At 48.3% G+C, this 18,481-nt stretch overlaps 1 long non-coding RNA gene and 1 pseudogene across 3 annotated transcripts; both read right to left on the minus strand.

Annotated features, from left to right (window-relative positions):
* Positions 1–1,040: 1,040 nt before the first annotated feature.
* LOC105867422 (uncharacterized) lies at positions 1,041–18,459 on the minus strand. 3 transcript variants are annotated; one of them, XR_001152296.3, is made up of 5 exons: positions 18,209–18,459; positions 15,765–15,882; positions 13,294–13,401; positions 6,241–6,355; positions 1,041–1,223 (listed from the first exon to the last, which is right to left on the minus strand). It is a non-coding gene; the product is annotated as an uncharacterized LOC105867422 (long non-coding RNA). The 3 variants fall into 3 exon arrangements; XR_012918897.1 differs by having other exon boundaries at positions 15,765–15,823; positions 18,189–18,459; XR_001152295.3 differs by having other exon boundaries at positions 18,189–18,459.
* LOC142870652 (uncharacterized protein NDUFV1-DT-like) lies at positions 15,984–16,534 on the minus strand (annotated as a pseudogene).
* Positions 18,460–18,481: the final 22 nt, after the last annotated feature.

Raw genomic sequence — 18,481 nt, forward strand, 5'->3', positions numbered from 1 at the left:
ATCCGAATACCTGTCTTGAAAGATTCCCAGCCATACAGTGAGTAAAAATGTCACTTCCTGGTGGGCCAAGGAACCTTAAGGCATTTTAAGGACCTCAAGAGAAGAATTCACCCAAATCTATAGGTGTTACACATGCAGGCGGAGTCCTCCAGGCAGTCGCTCCTGGGCAGTGCAGGAGTTCTTCAGAGAGTAAGAACTGCACTGCCTAAATTGGCATTGCCTTAAATGACTTTTCAAGTGAGTGACACAGAGGTCTTACATTGTATCATCGCATGTTCGTATTGAAATACATCAAGCATGCGTGGTGCAATCATGCAGCTTCTTATGACCCATGTTATGTAATGATATTATAATTCTCCGCTAGGCAGAGATTTTAGTATGACAATTAGCTAAAGGGAATTACAGGTCAGCTAAAGGAGTCCTAAAGCAGTCAGGGCTGGCTTACACAGGTTGCCCCTGCCTCGAGGAAAGTGCTAAGGCAAGTCTGCTGTGCCTTGTAACTATCTTTTGACATTTGCTTACTCTATTTTGTAACAGTTTTGTTGAGCATTCCAGGCTAGCATCTTTGTGGGGCGGGAAACCTGCATTTTTCCCTCGTCCTCACACCTGGACCATCCTGAAGGCTCTTCCACTGCCTCTTCTCATCATCCAGCTTGCTAAAGGAAACCCAGCCTGGGCGGATGGGCAGGGGGGTGTCCCCAGTGGGGGAGGCCCAGGCAAAGCAGAGGCACTGGGGCGTGAGCAGCACAGGGCTGGGGGAGCAGGAGGCAGCCCTCAGCACTCCCGGGGACAGCTGGAGCCTGGAGCTGGGGTGCCATGGGCCTCCTGCGGCGGCGCAGCCTGGAGGAGCAAAGACACATGTCCAGGGAGTTTGACCTCCAGGAAATGTCACTCGAGGGTCAGGAAGGAGGCATCTGTGTCCTGGTTGAGGCATTCTGCCCGGATTACATAGGAATGTTGGGGCCAGGCCTGAAAGGTGGCCTCATTAATAACCTAACAGAGGAAAATAACCCATCTAACAGAAAAGAAGGGACACAAACCACAACACAACTATGCTGTGTTTAATTAAAACACCTGTGGGTCTAACTTGTTATCTCTGAGACTTCATTTTCTCAGCCTTGAAGAGCCCTTAGTGGGCAGCAGGGGTGCGAACTCCCACTTCAGTTCTCGCCAGCACCAGACTTCAGTTACTCATAACCCGGCCTCTTGCAGCAGGAATAGCTCTGAAAAAAAAAAAAAAAAAAAAAAAAACGTAATAATAACCCAGCCTCACAGAGAAAAGAAAAATAAAACACACCTACAACAACTTTGCCTCCACTTCTGTTATCAGTCTGCCCAAGTGGAGAGAGAGAAAAAAAGCCACCTTTACCATTTAGAACAGCAGCCACTTTTCTTCAACCACCCGGCATTTGGGCTCCTTTCTCTGTGTGCCATGGTCACTGTCTCCTCTCTCTCTCTCTCTTTCTTTCTTGGGAAAATAAATAAACTTTTTTTTTTTTTTGAGACAGAGTCTTGCTTTGTTGCCCAGGCTACCAGGCTAGAGTGAGTGCCGAGGCGTCAGCCTAGCTCACAGCAACCTCAAACTCCTGGGCTCAAGCGATCCTCCTGCCTCAGCCTCCCGAGTAGCTGGGACTACAGGCATGTGCCACCACCATGCCCGGCTAATTTTTTGTATATATTTTTATTTTTATTTTTTTTTTTCCTGGGTCCACGTTTATTAGGACCCGAAAGCCACTCAGAAGCCTTCTTCCTGCTTCTGGATGTATATATTTTTAGTTGGCCAATTAATTTCTTTCTATTTATAGTAGAGACAGGGTCTCGCTCTTGCTCAGGCTGGTTTCGAACTCCTGACCTCAAGCAATCCACCCGCCTCGGCCTCCCAGAGAGCTAGGATTACAGGCGTGAGCCACTGCATCCGGCCTTAAATAAACTTTATACTTCTTTCTATCCTAAACTTTGTCTGAGAATTCTTTCTCACCCATGCCTCAAGCACCTAGTAAATTTCCACCCTTTCCAGGCCCAACTTTGGAGCCGTGCCTGGCGTCAAAGCAGTCAAAGCAGTCACCACCACTCTAGCTTCAGGGTGAAATGTCTGGACACGCCCAGGGAGCCCAGGGGACAAAGAGCAGCTGAGAGCAGTCAGTGCCAGGCATTGCCCCGGAGGCTGGGAAAATGGGTCGGAGGCTGGAATTATCATTGCCAGTGGGAGGAGACCTCTGGATTCAGGGGATGTGATCAAAACTAAAAATGCACAAATCCTTGCCCCACGGACAGCTGCACTTGCAAATGATGATAGTAACAGGAACTGCTAGAACTCACCGACACCTGCCTACTTCACGCCAGGCATTGTGACAAATGCTTTACATGTATATAACCTTGTATAACCCTCACCACCCTTGAGGTAGGTACTATTATCCCTATTTAAGATGAGGAAACTTAGCCAAAGAACATTTAAATAACTCGCTCGTACATGTGAACTGAGGCACAGACAAGGTTATTCGTTGTATCATTGAAATCACAACGGGCTGAACACAGCACAAGTGCCCATCAGCAGGCAGCTAAGAACATTAAGGTGCACGTGCTCAATGAAGGATGCTGCCGTCAAAAAGAACGAGGAAGCCTGCACCAAGCTCCTCCGGAGCACTCAGGGTGGGGCAGCTGCGTGCAGCTCTCTCTGCAGGAGACTTTTGTCTATTGCTCACCTGTGGCACATGGAGAAATGACACTTCCCCATCCCCTCGTATCAGTGAGGGGCTGTTGGACGTGTTCAGATCAACGGGCGGTGGGCAGAGTGGTGTGAGTCACTTCCAGAACAGAGGAAACCCCAGCACAGTCCTACCCCCACTGCCACGACCAGTGGTGCCTTGGCTGGTGGAGGCTCTGCCAGCCTGGTCCCCGCATGAGGACAATGTGGAGCAGAGCCCCCAACTAATGTGTGCTGGACATGTGGTGTGGCTGAGAAACGACCCTGTTGTCTACACTATGGCGTCTTAGAGGCGTTTGTTACTGCAGCATAACCTGGCCGTGTATACCTGTCTATATATCCTCTGTTCTCAGCTCGGGCTAATGGAACCCAACCACCTCCCAACTTCATCCTGCCTTTGAACTTGGTCAGGGAGGGAGATGAGAAAGAGATAGCTACGGCTTTGGTGTGGCTCCCCCAAAACTAGACCACTCTGGCTCCCCAAGACCAGGTCCTGAGAACTGGCAGTGATGGGGAAGTGAGAAACACTCACTTGGGGACGGAAGGGTGGGGAAGGCACCAAGGTGAGGAAGGTGAGGGAGGTGATAGGAGAGCGAAACTACAGGGCTCAGCTCTCTCCTTGGCATGGGCATTTGGCTGCAGGGGTGGAGAAAGTGGAACAGACTAAAGGGGCCCTGCCAGGTGCTGGGGTGCCCTATCCACGGACTGTGGGCACCACTGGTGTCACTCCTGGGTACAGTGCCAAGGCCTGGAGATCCCCACAAGGAGACTCAAGCCACTGGGGCATGCCAGGGGTGTCTTCAGAGCTGGGCCAGGCCTGCTCCGTCCGGCCCCAGCACGTTGCAGTTGCACACCTTGTCTCCTGCATCCCAAAGGCCACGTCCCTGTGGACCACCAACGACTTTGACCTGCCCCCCATCTTCTTCCCACATCACACCTCCCTCACTTCTCTTTTGAAACTCCACTTCCCCTGTGGCTGGTTCTAGCTGCCCTCTGTGAAAACACACAAAGACCAACCAAATAAGAACAGGCAGAGCCTACTTATTCTGAGCTTGCTATGACAGGGAGCCGGCCGCTGTCACTTGGGTTTGGCAGAGACTCAAAAGCAGGCCAAGGAATGAGTATGCCTTAGAGCGGACCAAGGGAAGGCTCAGGTGCGTCCTCATGGGGGCGGGAGGGCCCCAGGAGGGCGCTGGAGGCAGCCGCGACATGTGGGAGGAGGCGGACTGGCTTTCTCCAGTTGGTCCTGAGTTGGAAGTGGGGGCAAAAACTGGGGACGCCGGCAGTCATTAATCAAGTCCTGGCCATTCTGGGCTGGCTGTGACAGAAGTTATTGTGTGGCCTCCTGAACTGTCCCTAGAGAGACAACCTGACCTAGAGCGGGCTGGCTCCCTGGCTCGTCGCTGCAGACAAGTGGTTGGTTTCCCGGCTGCTGCCAGAAGTCGAGGGTCCCAGTTCTGTTTGACCTGCGGTCTGGCCATCGTGCGCCTGTGTGTGCAGGGTCTTGCTTCTCTGGAGACATGTGGCCCCAGCCACACAGACTGCAGCCTTTTCGTCAGCATCTGAAGCTTGAGCGGAGAAGGCAGGAGCCCATGGGTCTGTCTGCCTCTTGAGGAACAGCTCCTGGCCGATTTCTGGACTGGGGGGAGGGGAGCTGGACCCTGGGTTACATACAGGTCTCCGGGCGACGCTTTAGACTGTGTCACCCATCGGAACACCACGATACAAAGCCAGTGGCATAGTTTGGTTATCTGTCCCCTCCAAATTTCATGTTGAAATTTGATCCCCAATGTTGAAGGAGGGGCCTGGTGGGGGAGTGTTTGGGTCATAGGGGCAGATTCCTCACCAAAATCATGATACCATCCTCATGGTAATGAATGAATTTTCACTCTAGCACCCGCCTTCTCTCTCTTTCTCCCCCCTCCCACTTCTTCTCGCCATGTGATGCCTGCAGCCCCTCACCTCCCGCCGTGAGTGGAGGTCACACAGGCATCAGGCAGAAAAGGAAGGTCCCTGGTGCAGCCTTTTCGGCCGGTACTGGACCTTGACCCCCCTGAACAAGAAAGTCGTCAGCAAGTCAGGGCGGGTCCAGGGTAGGTGAATTACTAAGCTGGATGGATGCCTTACTAACCGCGCTTACCTTCCTGTGACAGCAGTTTATGACTAATCTTTACGGCCTGACCTCAAGACAATGCTGGGCATGCACGGCTGTTTCCTAACGGAGTCTTCGAACATTTAAAAACGTTACCATTGCCCCTTTAGGTGTCCCTACTTGGGAAAGAACCTCTCCTTTGTGGAGTAGGATCTCTTGTCTGTCTCTCTCTCTCGATAAACTTTCTGTCGCCAGTTGGCTGCTCTCGAATTCTTTGCAGCATGAAGCCAAGAACCCATTTGTGGCGTTCAGGGGGTTTTCCTCCCTTCCCCGGTCACCCTGCGTCAGAAGCAGCCCGAAGCCCTCACCAGAAGCAGATGCTGGCACCATGCTTCTTACCCAGGCTGCAGAACTGTGAGCCAAATAAATCTTTCTTTATCAATCACCCAACCTACTGTATTCCTTTACAGCAGCACAAACAGACTAAGACAGCCAGTGAGACAAACAGCACCGCCTCTAGGGCAGGCAGTTACAGCAGGCCCTGAGGCCCTGGGAAATTGCATGACTCAGGTTGCCAATCTGTCCACATCTGCCGGGGCCTGGACCAGGGCCCTGGGGACTAAAACCCAAAGGCTTGGCTCCTCGAGGCTCTGCATGGTACTTCGGGCTGGCTCCAGCCAAGGTGGGCAGCCCTGAAGAGCCCTGCAGAAGGATGCTCCCCAGGGGCCAAGTTCCAAGGGGACAACCCTCACTGTCCACCTTGCCAGGAAAGACTGAAGTCTAAGGTCGGCATCCACAGTCCTGGGCGGGGGCCAGTGCTCAGGAACTTGCCATTGGCGTTGGGGTGTTGGTGCAAAGGTTTAAGGAAGGGGCTTGGCGGTGGTCCACGCAGGCAAACGCGCATGTCCCCTGGGAACGCTGGCCCAGAGGACCCTGCTTCATAAAAAGGCTCCTAACAATTGGAGTGTGGGGAGGGCACCTAACACTCAGCAGGAGACTGTCCTGTCCTGTCCTCTGTCCTCCTTCCCCAGCCCACCAGTGCCTACTCAGTGGGATTTCGGGCACCTGTTGGTAACTAACTTGGTGGCTTCACTCACCATTTATTTATTTTTTTTTCTTTATAAATAAAGTTTTATTGGAATCACTCACCATTTATTTGCTCGCTATCTGCGAGTCACGAATGCAAGCAGCACGCAGGCCGCACAGCCACCTGCGGCGCGAGCGGGGCCCTTGGACACATCCAGCGAAAGGCAGGGAGAAGGCTCGCCTCGCAGCGCCGGCCCCGCCCCCTACGGCCCCGCCCCGCCTCGCTGGCCCCGCCCCGCTCCGCGGGCCGGGCCTCCCGCGCACGCGCAGTCAGCCTCACAGGCTGGGGTTGGGGGGAGCGTGGAGGAGTCCTCTCGCGAGAAGTGAAACTGACACGAGATGCCCCCAACAAACCTACCTGAGGTTTGCAAGCGCCTGTCGCTCACAGAACTTCCCGTTGCCTTTCCTGCGCGCTCCTGAGGCGACAGACATCAACGCACAACAAATAACTGCCATATATTTGAGAGGAATCTCTATCATGAAAGAGGGAGACAATAATAAACAGAAAAAAGTCATTCCCAGAGGACCGAGGCCATGCAGGCTGCACATGCAAAAACTTCAAATGAATTTTAATCAGTGTCTTCAGGGAAAATAAAAGGTATCACATCCAGAATATAAGAAAGAGAGGCTATTGAAAAGAACATGCGGAGGAAAAGAAGGAGCTCTTAGAAATTAAAAATATGAGAGCAGAAATGAAAAAAATCTCAGGAGATAGTTGAAAAGTACATATAAAAATGGAATAAAAAGGTAAAGGCATGGAAAGATAAGAAAAATAGAGTATTATTTGAGGAGATCCAGAGAGAGGGAAGGGCAGGAAAAAAAATAGGGAGGAAATGATCAAATGAATAATATGATACAATTTCCCAGGGCTGAAGAACACGAGCCTTCAGACTGAAAAGCGCACCGAGTGCCTAGCACAAAGAATGAAAAAGGACCAAAGACTGAGACAAACGCATATCATGAAATTCTAGCGCCTCCAGAAATAAAATGGAGACCCTGCAACCTTCCAGAGAGAGAAAAACAAACAAGTCCCACACCACAAGGAATAAGGAATTCAGGTTTGCATCAGATTTTGGGGGGTGATTTTAAAACATGTCCACAAATACTTTTGAGACTTCAGCGTCTCTGTGCCCTGCCATGGAAGCTGGACTGGCTTTTGAGGCTGCCTTTATGAAGGGGAATGCAGAGGAAGTGATGTTGTGGGGTCTCCCAGGCTAAGTTAGAAAAGGTCACACAGCTTTGCAGTTTCTCTGTGACAGTCATTTATTTATTTATTTATTTACTTTTTGAGACAGAGTCTCACTTTGTTGCCCAGGCTAGAGTGAGTGCCGTGGCGTCAGCCTAGCTCACAGCAACCTCAGACTCCTGGGCTCAAGCGATCCTCCTGCCTCAGCCTCCCGAGTAGCTGGGACTACAGGCATGCACCACCATGCCCGGCTAATTTTTACTATATATTAGTTGGCCAATTAATTTCTTTCTATTTATAGTAGAGACGGGGTCTCGCTCTTGCTCAGAGTGGTTTCGAACTCCTGACCTCGAGCAATCCACCCACCTCGGCCTCCCAGAGTGCTGGGATTACAGGCGTGAGCCACTGCGCCAGGCCAACAGTCATTTATGACAGTAACTTTTTGACAGTTATTATGCAAAAGGTCCAGCTACCCTGAGGCTGCCACAGGGAGGGATGAGAGACAGACAGAGAGAGAGAGAGAGAGAGAGATGCCTGAGGAGCCTTAGCTGTTCCAGCTTCCAGCTGTTCTCCCAGCCAGGTGCCAGCCTGGTGAGGAAGAGGCCCTCAAGGTGACCCCACCACAGCTATCATCTTGACTGTAACCATGAGAGACCCTGAGTGAGAATGGCCTAGTTGAGCCCATTCAACCCCCAGATTCACACCATTGCAAGGTGTCCTCAGAAAAGGGAGATGAGAAAGAGAACAAGGCAAACACATCTGCTCCCAGCTGCCCAGACCTGGCAGTGACACACTCTTGCCTTATTTGGATGCAAGAGGCTGGGAAATGTAGTTTAGCTCCGTGCCCAGGGAGAGGAACTGAGTTTGTGATATCCGACCAGGCTCCACCACACACCACAACAAACCCGTGGATGTACGGGAACTTGGTGTGTAACAGCAGTGACATCATAAATAAGTTTTCAAAAAGACTTATTTAGTAGATAGTATTAGTAAAACTGATTCAGCATATTAATAAAACCTACTCCTTTTACCTCGCATTATACATTTAATAAAGTCCAAACAGATCCATGATTTTCCACTGGGGGCAATTTTGTCTCCCCGAAGACATTTGGCAAGGTCTGGAGACTTTTTTGTTGTCCCAACTTGTGAAGTATGGGTACCTAGGGACACTATTCAACATCCTGCAATGCATAGGACAGCTGCTCACAGCAAAGAGAAACCCTTCTACAGGGTTTACCCACATGTGAAAGAGAAAAATAAAATACTAACAAAAAAAAATTAAAGAAAATTCCTTATGACCTTGGGATGGGTAGGCATGAATTTCTTAAACAAGGCCTCCAAATGAATGAACTTGATCATATTAGAACTGAGAACCTTTCTTTTTTTTCTCTCCCAGCATATTGTGGGTGTACAAATGTTAAGGTTATATATATTGCCCTTGCCCCCCCTCCCTGAGGACTTCTCTTGTTAAAAAAATTTTTAATTGACACATTGTACTTGCACATATTTATGGGGTACAATTTGATGTTTCCATACATATATATTGTATCAAATCAGAGTATTTAGGGTGACCATCACCTCATGCATTTATCTCAGGATTTATCTTGTACAATAATCATTATTGTTTATCAGTTCATCAGATAGATGATAAAATCACAGGAAATATTTGCAACATTTGACAGGAAGAGGGAGGATTTGTGGCTTATAATGCAGGAGTTGGTGTTCCCACTAATCTCTCAGAATCCCCCAAATCCACAAAGACCATGAAAAACCAAAAACCGTATGCTACATGTCTTATTAAAGTAGGAGATATCACAGGTGATTATAGTTAGGAGCTTCTACACACCAAATGATACACCTGGACATTTGTAAAGCAAAAGCTAACAGGACTTTGGCAGCTCTAAACTACAGATTTCGAACTCTGCGATAGGAAAACACAGAAGGCACCATCCTTTCAATTGCTCTTGGACCATTTACTATAATTACCATATATCATGCCTCAAATAAAGTTTTAGAACATTCCAGAGAGAGAGGGAGAGAGAAATAGTACAGACAACAGTCTCATTATGAGGCAATAAAACTAAGAATAACAAAACCAGGAAACAAAAACATCCTAACACCTGTACATGATAAATCTCTCTGAAAATGACTCTCATCAAAGAAGAAATCAAAACCAAAATTGCCAAACTTCTAGCAAATTTTGATGAAGATGCACCATATAGCAGAATCATCGGCCTACTTTTGTCTGGATCACTACACTTTAAGATGAGGCTTACTACCTGGCCGGGCAGGCCCCTCAGCACCCTACCTTGCTCTTCTTCAAAATGGCCTGGCCATTCTTGGCCCTTTGTTGTTCTAAACATTTTAGTATCAGCTTTCCTGGTTCCATGAAAAGCCCCGATGGGATTTTGATCAGCATTTGCAGTGAATTTATGGATCGACTTGGAGTGATGTGACACCTTTATAATAGTAAGTCACCCCACCTGGTGAGGCCCCTGCGCAGCTGAGGTGATGAAGGGCCACGTGGGTGATGAAGGAGGAAGGAAGCCTTAAATACTAGCCGAGGCCCCTCCATGTCCTTTTGGCTTTGAGTTTTGCATAATGGGAGGAAACTGTCTTTGCAAGCAAGGAGCAAAGTGGTCACAGGAGGAAGAAAATGAAACAGAAGACAAATAGCTCAACTTGACTTTAAGAATAAAAACTCAACAGGTTTTTTTTTCTTTTCTTTTTCTTTTTGTTGATTGATAAGATGGGGCCTGATATTTCTAAAAACTGAAGGCTTAAGGAATGAGGAAGGTGAGTTTCACATTTCTAACAGCTTAGGAGCGGCGTGGAAGAAGGCTGTAAGCTCTTCTTGGTGCCTGTCATCTCAAGTAGCCATCAGGGCTAGGTTGGGTGAAAAAGAAGAGATTAGAATTTTTGTGTTAGGGGACAAAGGGAGCGTAGGCAGGACTCCAGGGGACAAGTGGGGGATGGGCAGAGGACCAATGTGGGAACACTCCAGACACTGAGACCTGATCTGCTGGGTATCTGAACATCCGCCTGCTGCAGGGAGGTGCCAGGAGGAGTGGACCCAGGGACTGTGCTGGTATCTGGGACCTGTGCTAGAGACAGAGTCTCATTGGAACTCCCTGATTTGCAGGAATTTGCAACCATGTCCACTGCTTCAGGACAGCATAGGCCAGAGAGGGCCCCGAGACGCGGGCAGGATGGTGGGGAGTGGCCTCACAGGACTCGCGCTCGGAGAGCATGCTGGGGCCCCTGCATGGGCCAGCAGGGAGGCCTGGGCCAGGCGACATTAACTGTGCCGCTCACCTCAAATGCGCTCACCTTGTGCTACGTGTGTGCCCCGCCAGCCGTGACTGATTGGCGTTACTCTCTCCAGTTTAAATTTATGGGGGGGGGGACAACATAAAACAGGCAGATTTCCAGTTCAAGACAACAGAGTACAACCTGAAATCCACTCTGTCACTCAAACACATCAAAACCAGAAAAGAAAAACATTTTAAAAATGAAATCTCACTCTAGCCTGGACAACAAAGCAAGACTCTGTCTCAAAAAAAAAAAAATAAATAAAATAAAATAAAAATGAAATCATGGCTGGTCCGAAGGTCGTGAGTTATCTCACTTGATTGTTCACAGTCAGTTACAGATTGAACTCCTTGTTCTACTACTTTCCTCCCCTCCTCACTACTGCACTTGACTAGTCTAAAAAAAAAGAAATCTCGGCCACACAGAAATCCCAGGCAGGCTGAGCACATGGGCCCTGGGGCCAGGCCCTCCGTCTGTGCCCGGGGGTGCCGGGCAAAGCTGAGGACTCAGGACAACAGCCTGGAGCGGGGAGCCAGAAATGCCCTGCCAGGGCACCGGCACACGGGGGAAGGGCAGAGGGAAGCAGTAAACTTTCTTTCTGTTGCATATTCATCAGGAAGATAGAGAGATGAATTAGCTTTTGCTGGGAAATGAAATTTAGGTACCACTTAAATATTTAAGGGTAACCACTATAATAGAAGTAAAATGTATCACTTCCAAAGCAGTAGTAGAGGAGAAGAAACTAGCACAAAGAAAACTCAATTAATTGAACAGAAACCAGGAAAATGGGGGGGGGGAGAGAAATAAAGAGAAGGAATGCTAAATAGTAAACACACTATGGTACGGTAGATGTTAAGTCCCAGGAGAACAACAATAAATGCAAATAGGTCAAAACTCGCTTCTTAAAAGGCAGATACTGATTGGATTAAAACAAAGCAAAATGAAATTTAATTATATGTTCTTTTTAAGAGATACTCTTAAAAGAAGATGGAAATAGAAAAATATTTACCTAATACTAATACAAAGAAAGCAATATTACTATTAGAAACATAGACCTCAAGGTAAAATCATTAAAGAGGTAGAGAAATATTCCATATTAGAAAAAGGAAAAATCCGTCAAGAAAACTTTCTTTAAAATATAGGTGATCAATGTGGCTCAAGGAAATAGATAAATAACCATAAAAGGGTTGGAAATAGTGGTCAGATCATCACTAAGCAGAGGTCCCAGCTCCAGATGGGTAAGTTCCAGTCATGCTTCAGGACATGGATCATTTTTTTTTCTTTTTTGGGGGGACAGAGTCTTGCTCTGTTACCCAGCGTAGAGTGCCGTGGTGTCAGCCTAGCTCACAGCAACCTCAAACTCCTGGGCTCAAGCTATCCTCCTGCCTCAGCCTCCCGAGTAGCTTAGACTACAGGCACATGCCACCAACCTGGCTAATCTCTTTCTGTTTTTAATAAAGACAGTGTCTTGCTTTTGCTCAGGCTGGTCTTGAACTCCTGAGCTCAAGGGATCTCCTGCCTTGGTTTCCCAGAGTGCTAGGATTACGAGCGTGACCCACTGCACTTAGCCTAAGGAAACTGATACTTTTTTTAATTTTTTTTTTTTTTTTTTTTTGAGACAGAGTCTCACTCTGTTGCCCAGGCTAGAGTGAGTGTCGTGGTGTCAGCCTAGCTTACAGCAACCTCAAACTCCTGGGCTCAAGCGATCCTACTATCTCAGCCTCCCAAGTAGCTAGTACTACGGGTATGTGCCACCATGCCTGGCTAATTTTTTCTATATATTTTTAGTTGGCTAATTAATTTCTTTCTATTTTTAGTAGAGATGGGGTTCTTGCTCTTGCTCAGGCTTGTTTCGAACTCCTGACCTTGAGCAATCCGCCCGCCTCGGCCTCCCAGAGTGCAATTTTTAACCTCAGGAAACTCTTCCAATATGTAGAAAAAGGTGGAAAGTGGCCCATTTCATTTTAAGGGACTAGCATAATCTTGTAGCAAAACTGGACAAGATCTCGTGGAGAAAACAAAACTATAGGTTGCCCCGTCTTATAAGCATTGGTATAAAAATTAAATAAAATGTTAACAAAATGTCAACAAAACAGCAGCACAATGCAAGAATATTACATCATGACCAATAGGTGTTTATACTCAGAATAATAAAAAATAAGAATAGTAAACACTTACATAGCACTTACTATGTGCCAGGCTCTGTTCTAAGGGCTTCACAGAGATTAATATATTTAATCATCATGACACCTTGAGGCACAGAGAGGGCTAGGAACTTGCTCAATGAGACACAGCTGGTTAAATAGTAGAGCCCAGAATTTAGTCTGGATAGGCTTCCACTTCTGCTCTCAGCCACCTTACTCTGCCACCACTTTAGTTCAACAGATTAGAAAAATGACTGATGTAATTAACCACAGATTAAAGAAGAAAATATGGTTATCTCCGATGCAGAAAAAGCATTCAGTGAAAGTAAGCACCCCTTCAAAGACAAAACTGCTCTCGGAAAGGAGTTTCCTTAACAGAATCCAGGTCTCCACCAAAAACCTCATGCTTACTTGTTGCCATGACAACTGTGACACATACTAATTCTTTTAAGATAAATAGACCAGAGTTCTCAGTGCCTGATGGGAGAGGAGGCCCATTTCCAAGGAGCCTCTGGGCAACCGAGCAAGCCCTGCCCAGATCAGATTGGGCAATGGGAATTTTATGGCCCTGAATTACCACTACCTCTGCACCCAGCTTGCAAGCAAGCCTTTGGAAGCTAAGGATACGATACGCTGCCCAGGATGCAGCAGGTGTCAGGAAAGATGGTCTGAGTGCCTGGGAAAGAAGACATGTGGCAGAAGGCAATAAAGGATGTCGGAGAAGACAGTAGGATAGAGGCTGCTGAATGTTTCCCATCACCAGCTTTACCTGCAAAGGTTGGAGCTGTTATTGTTCAGAATTTCACCTCCTTTTGCATGTGGATCAACAAGTGTTTTCTGTAGTCATTCTGTTTTTATTTTCATGAGCAGCTTACTCCTAATTAGGGGAAACAGAGTCAGAAACTCATGCACGTGGGTTCCATTTCTGAGCATTTAGTGGGGAACTGCTGGCCTAAGGAAATCCAAAGGCACAGGGAAAGAAAAGGCAAAACAAAAAACGCTAACGATGGAATTGGGGACCTTAATGTTAAACTTTTACACACTCCCATTAAAATCACACCCCAGATAAAGAAGCCTGCAGTCACCACTGTTCAGCCTTATTCTGAAGTTCTTAGTTGGTGCAATACGACAAGAAAAACCCCCATAATACTCTGAAATAAAAAAAAGCAACAAAGAACAGTGTTGATCTATCGGTTAGGAAGAGGATGGAATAAACAGGGATATAGGCTTAGGTTTGAGCTTTAACTTTAGTTGATCAACAAATGATTTTTTAAATTTTTTTAATCTTGCTTGGTACTTTATATTATTATTTTAAACAATTCATCATTTAATGCAATCAAATGTCAGTCTCTGCATAGGATATGCAATGGATGTAGGCACTAGATAAAATGTTATGAATTTAATTAAAAATGTTACATTTACTTTATTAAAAAAAAGACAAAAAGAAATGAGACCCCTGACATTAGAAAGGAAGAGACTAGGCTCTTATTATTTCTCAACAGTATGATCACTGGCATAGAAAACAGAAAAGCTTCATTAGGCAAACTTTTATAGTAGGCATTAAGGCTGCAGTCCCCAACCCCTGGGTCTTGGACCACCATGGGTCTGTGGCCTCTGGGGAACCGGGCCACACAGCAGGAGGTGAGCGGCAGGTGAGTGAGCGAAACTTCATCTGTATTTACAGCCACTCCCCATCGCTCGCATCACCGCCTGAGCTCCACCTCCTGTCGGATCAGTGGAGGCATTAGAGTCTCACAAGAAGCATGCACCTACAGTTTACAGTAGGCTTTGCGCTACTTCTCATAGGAGATTCTCACAGGAGCCCTAACCCTACTGTAAACTGCGCAGGCGAAGGATCTAGGTTGTGTGCACCTTAGGAGACTCTAATGCCTGATGATCTGAGGTGGAGCTGAGGCGGTGATGCTAGCGCCGGAGAGCAGCTGCAAATACAGATCATCATTAGCAGAGAGGTCTGACTGCACAATAAATGAACGCTTGACTCCCACAAGCCAGTTATCCCTGTGGATAACACCTCCTGCTTAAGGAAGAGGACTTCACAGTAAATGTAATGCGCTTAAATCATCCCACAACCATCCCTCCCCTACCCCCATCCGTGGAAAAATTGTCTTCCATGAAACCAGTCCCCGGTGCCAAAAATGTTGGGGACTGCTGCATTAAGGGATTTGGATGCAATATCCATAAAGGCAAATCAATAGTGCTCTATTCACAAACAATAACCAATTAGAAAAATGTAATCAGAAAATATAATAAAAAGACAAAACATCACATAAAATTCCTGCATTAAAATATGTCCAGAATTTTTTTAAGCAAAAATTCTAAATGTTTAGTGAAGGACCTAAAAGATCCGAGAAAATGAGAGTGACGCCACATTCCTGGGTGGGAAGACACACTATTGTAAAGATGTGGATCTCTTCTGGCTTGATCTACAACCAGGTGCACTTAGGGAAACCCTCTCGGGGGCGTTTGCCATGCATCAGGCACTGCCCTGAGCACTTACGAGCCCCTCGTTTACTGTGCCCAGTAGCCCTCACCGGCACTGCTTTCTGGTGTATGTTATCCTCACTTTCCACGTGAGGAAACTGAGGCCCGGGCCATAAACTCTCACAGCTAACAAGTAGTGGAAGCAAGATTTGGAATCCAGGCTCTTACCCTTGAAGCTCTAGTGTCACCGGCAGATAATCAGGATTCTAAATCTATTTGTACCAACATGGACTAATCTCAAAAACATAGTGCTGAATGAAAAAAAGCAAGGTAAAGTTTTATTTTACGGAAAAATACCATTACTGCAAATCAAAAGCGCCAAGCACTCACTTTCCTTTTGCACATGTAAAAGCATTTTGGTTTTTTTTAAAGATTGGGAGATGGTATCAGATTCAACAGTATTTGGCTCTAGGACAGTGAGGAGGGACTTATAGTTTTTTTCTGTAAAGGTCCAAATTATTACAGATCAGCATATTCATATTCCACTGTGAAGTGTCTTAAAATCGCCTAGAAAACACAGTGTGGACAGCACAATGATCATGGGGATTGTCAGATGGGAAAAGTATGTTACTACTTTCTTCTCCCTTTTTGGTATTTCTTCAATTTCCAACAAAGGAAAAAAATTGATATTTTGCATTTTCCAAATAAAAAGTTCCATCACGATATTGCATGAGCACTTTCCTTGAGAGGCTCTGTGCTGGGGCTCAGGGAAGAGAGATCTGATCACATCTTACTCACCCTGGGCCTGTGACGACAGGTGCTCAAGATAGTTGCACAGGGTGGTCAAAGAAAGCTTCCTGGGGGAGGTGACATCCAAAGGTTTCCTCAGGAGGAGGAGGAGGAGGAAGGGCACCAACTGGGGAGGAAGACAGACCTGCTGGTGCAAGCCCAGCTTGCTGTGGGCCAAGACATCAGAGCTGGAGCTGGGCAGGTGGGCAGGTACAGACGAACAGCACCTTAAATGCCAGGCCATGCGGCCAAGGGCAACAGGGAACCATGGAGGGTCTTAGGCAGGGGAGGGGGAAAATGAGTGTGAGATTTATAATAATCCTGCTGGTTCTGTTTGCAGAGAAAGGTCCGGAGGGGCCAAGATGCAAGGCTGGGAGACCCCACGGAGGCTTTGTTAATTCCAGGTGAAAGATGATGGGGCCACAGCCATGGGGCAGGGCCTGAGAACACAGGAATCGGTAGTGTTTGGAAGGCAGACTTGCCAGATGCAGTGGATCCGGGGTGTGTGGGAGGAGGAAGGGCCCACGATGCCACCCAGTCTGGCCTGGAGATGGCTGGGGAGGCAGATACAGGGACAGTGGCACAGGATGGGACAGGCGCTGAGAAGAAGTGAGAGCCAGAGCCTGGGATGCCACAGAGGAGTCGTCCTAGGAGGTGACACTAGAGTGGACCTCCTTCATTACTTGGGGAGCCTGGCAAGCAGGTGCTTTAGTGGGCAGAGAGCGAGTGGGGTATTTATCATCAGGGGACCGCAGGCTGAGTCCTGGCAGCTGGGCCATCCTGGGCAGGCCACTCAGCATTACTAATACACTCTGTTTGCTTCTGAAAACAGGGCTCATCATTCCCGCACCCTGGGTTGTGAGAAGATTAAGGAGGAAACACATGGCAAGTGCTTGGCACAGAGCCTGGCACTAGATGAACAGGAGATACTGCCCCTCATTCTCCGTTTCCTGTCACACCATGCCTGGCCATCTCCTGTCCCCAGCATCCCTCATTCTGTGTTCCCTTGACCCAGTTAAAGAGAGACGAGGAAGGAATCCCCCTCTGGCTCCATCCTTCCCCCGTTCTCCTGCCCCACAGGGAGGGGTCTGTGGACACAGGTCTGAGCCCTGGATTAGCTGTGTAATCCCCAGCTCTGCCTGGGCAATCTCTTTCCTGCCCAGGAGAGGGGGCCTGGGGCAGGGAGCCAGGACTCCTGGGCTCTGGGCCTGGTACTACCTTACACTTCTGGGAAACCTCAGACAGGGTGGAAATGCTCTTGGCACCTCTCTTGGGAATGCCACTGCCATCCACAGGACAGGCATGTCAGTTGGCCTGTGTGTGTGTGCCATGTGCAGGAAGATACACCTGGACTCAAGTCCAGCTCCACCACTCGGTGGCTTCATGCAAATGGGCAAGGGACAAAATGTCCCTGGGCCTCATTTTTTTCAGGTACAAAATAGAGTGAACACTATCCAGGGCTGCTGTGAGAGTATGAGAAAGTAGGTCCAAATGAGTTTATAAATAGCACATCTGAGAGACACAAGAAAGGATGATTACAGCCCAAGAAAATAGAGATGGCTCCTTCCCATGAGGACTGGGAAACTGAGATAGGGACAGAAGGCCAAAAAGGTCGCTCATCACTGGGACCAGAACCAGAGAGTTCCGGGGAGCTTAAAAAGACAAGAGGTCATCAGGCTTCCAAGACTTCCTGAGAAGGCAAAGGACAGAGGACCTCCTTGGGTCAGGGAGAAACCGAGTGACAGGGACAACCACACAAACACCCTAAAACCTAATGAGGCCAGAAAGGGGTCTGGGATGACGGTGTCACAGCAGTGGCCTGGGCGATGGCCCTGGTGGGGGAGGGAGTTGTGGAGCCCTTACATGCCGGACTAGTGCCTGATTCCAAAGGCAGTAAGGTGTCCACAGCCATACCACCCTGACCGTGCCTGAAGCTAAGTAGGGTCCGGCCTGGTTACTATTTGGGTGGGAGACCGCCTCAGAATACCGACTGCTGTAGGCTTAATAAAAAAAAAAAAGATTTTTTTAAATTTAAAAGAACGAAGGCAGTAGGGGCCACTCCAGGATTTTGAACAGGAACGCAAAGTGCTGGAACTCTCCTGACAAAGGTTGGGAGGGCTCAGAAGCGCCCAGCAAGACGCGCATCCACCGACCCTCTCCCTCCTCTCTGCCTCACCCAGCCTAGGACTGGAGAAGCGCCTCCTCTGGATAGACCTCCGCGAATAACGCCCTGCTTGCCTAGGATAGAACTCTGTGGCTAATGAGCAATCCTTCCCTGAGCACATGGATGTCCGGGGGAAGCTCACGGTTTGGCCGGGCTCGGAGTGGGGCAGAATAATCACAACGCAGGTGAGGACTGGGCTGTAACCTGGCTGATTTCTCCCTCCTCCCCAAACACTGGTGCATACAGCAGGTGCACACTGAACGCCAAACCTGTAGAAAGTGGAACACACCAGGACCCAGCAGAAATCGACATGAGACGTTTGTTAACTTGGGGCTTGAAAGGCTGGGAGCACCCAGACAAAGGCCCAGAAGCCGAGCGAGAGAATGGTGGGGCGAACGAGCGAAGGGGTATCCAGCTAGCAAACGCCAGCCCGGCGGCGGGGGGAAGGCGGGCCGAGGCCGGCGGGACTACGTCTCCCAGAAGCCCCAGCGCCAGGCCGGCCGCTTTCGGCCTCTCCGCCCTCCCCGAGGAGGCGGGGCCGGAGGCGGGGCCGGAGGGACGC

The sequence above is a fragment of the Microcebus murinus genome, chromosome 4, assembly GCF_040939455.1.
Source record: "Microcebus murinus isolate Inina chromosome 4, M.murinus_Inina_mat1.0, whole genome shotgun sequence".
Classification (NCBI taxonomy): Eukaryota; Metazoa; Chordata; class Mammalia; order Primates; family Cheirogaleidae; genus Microcebus; species Microcebus murinus.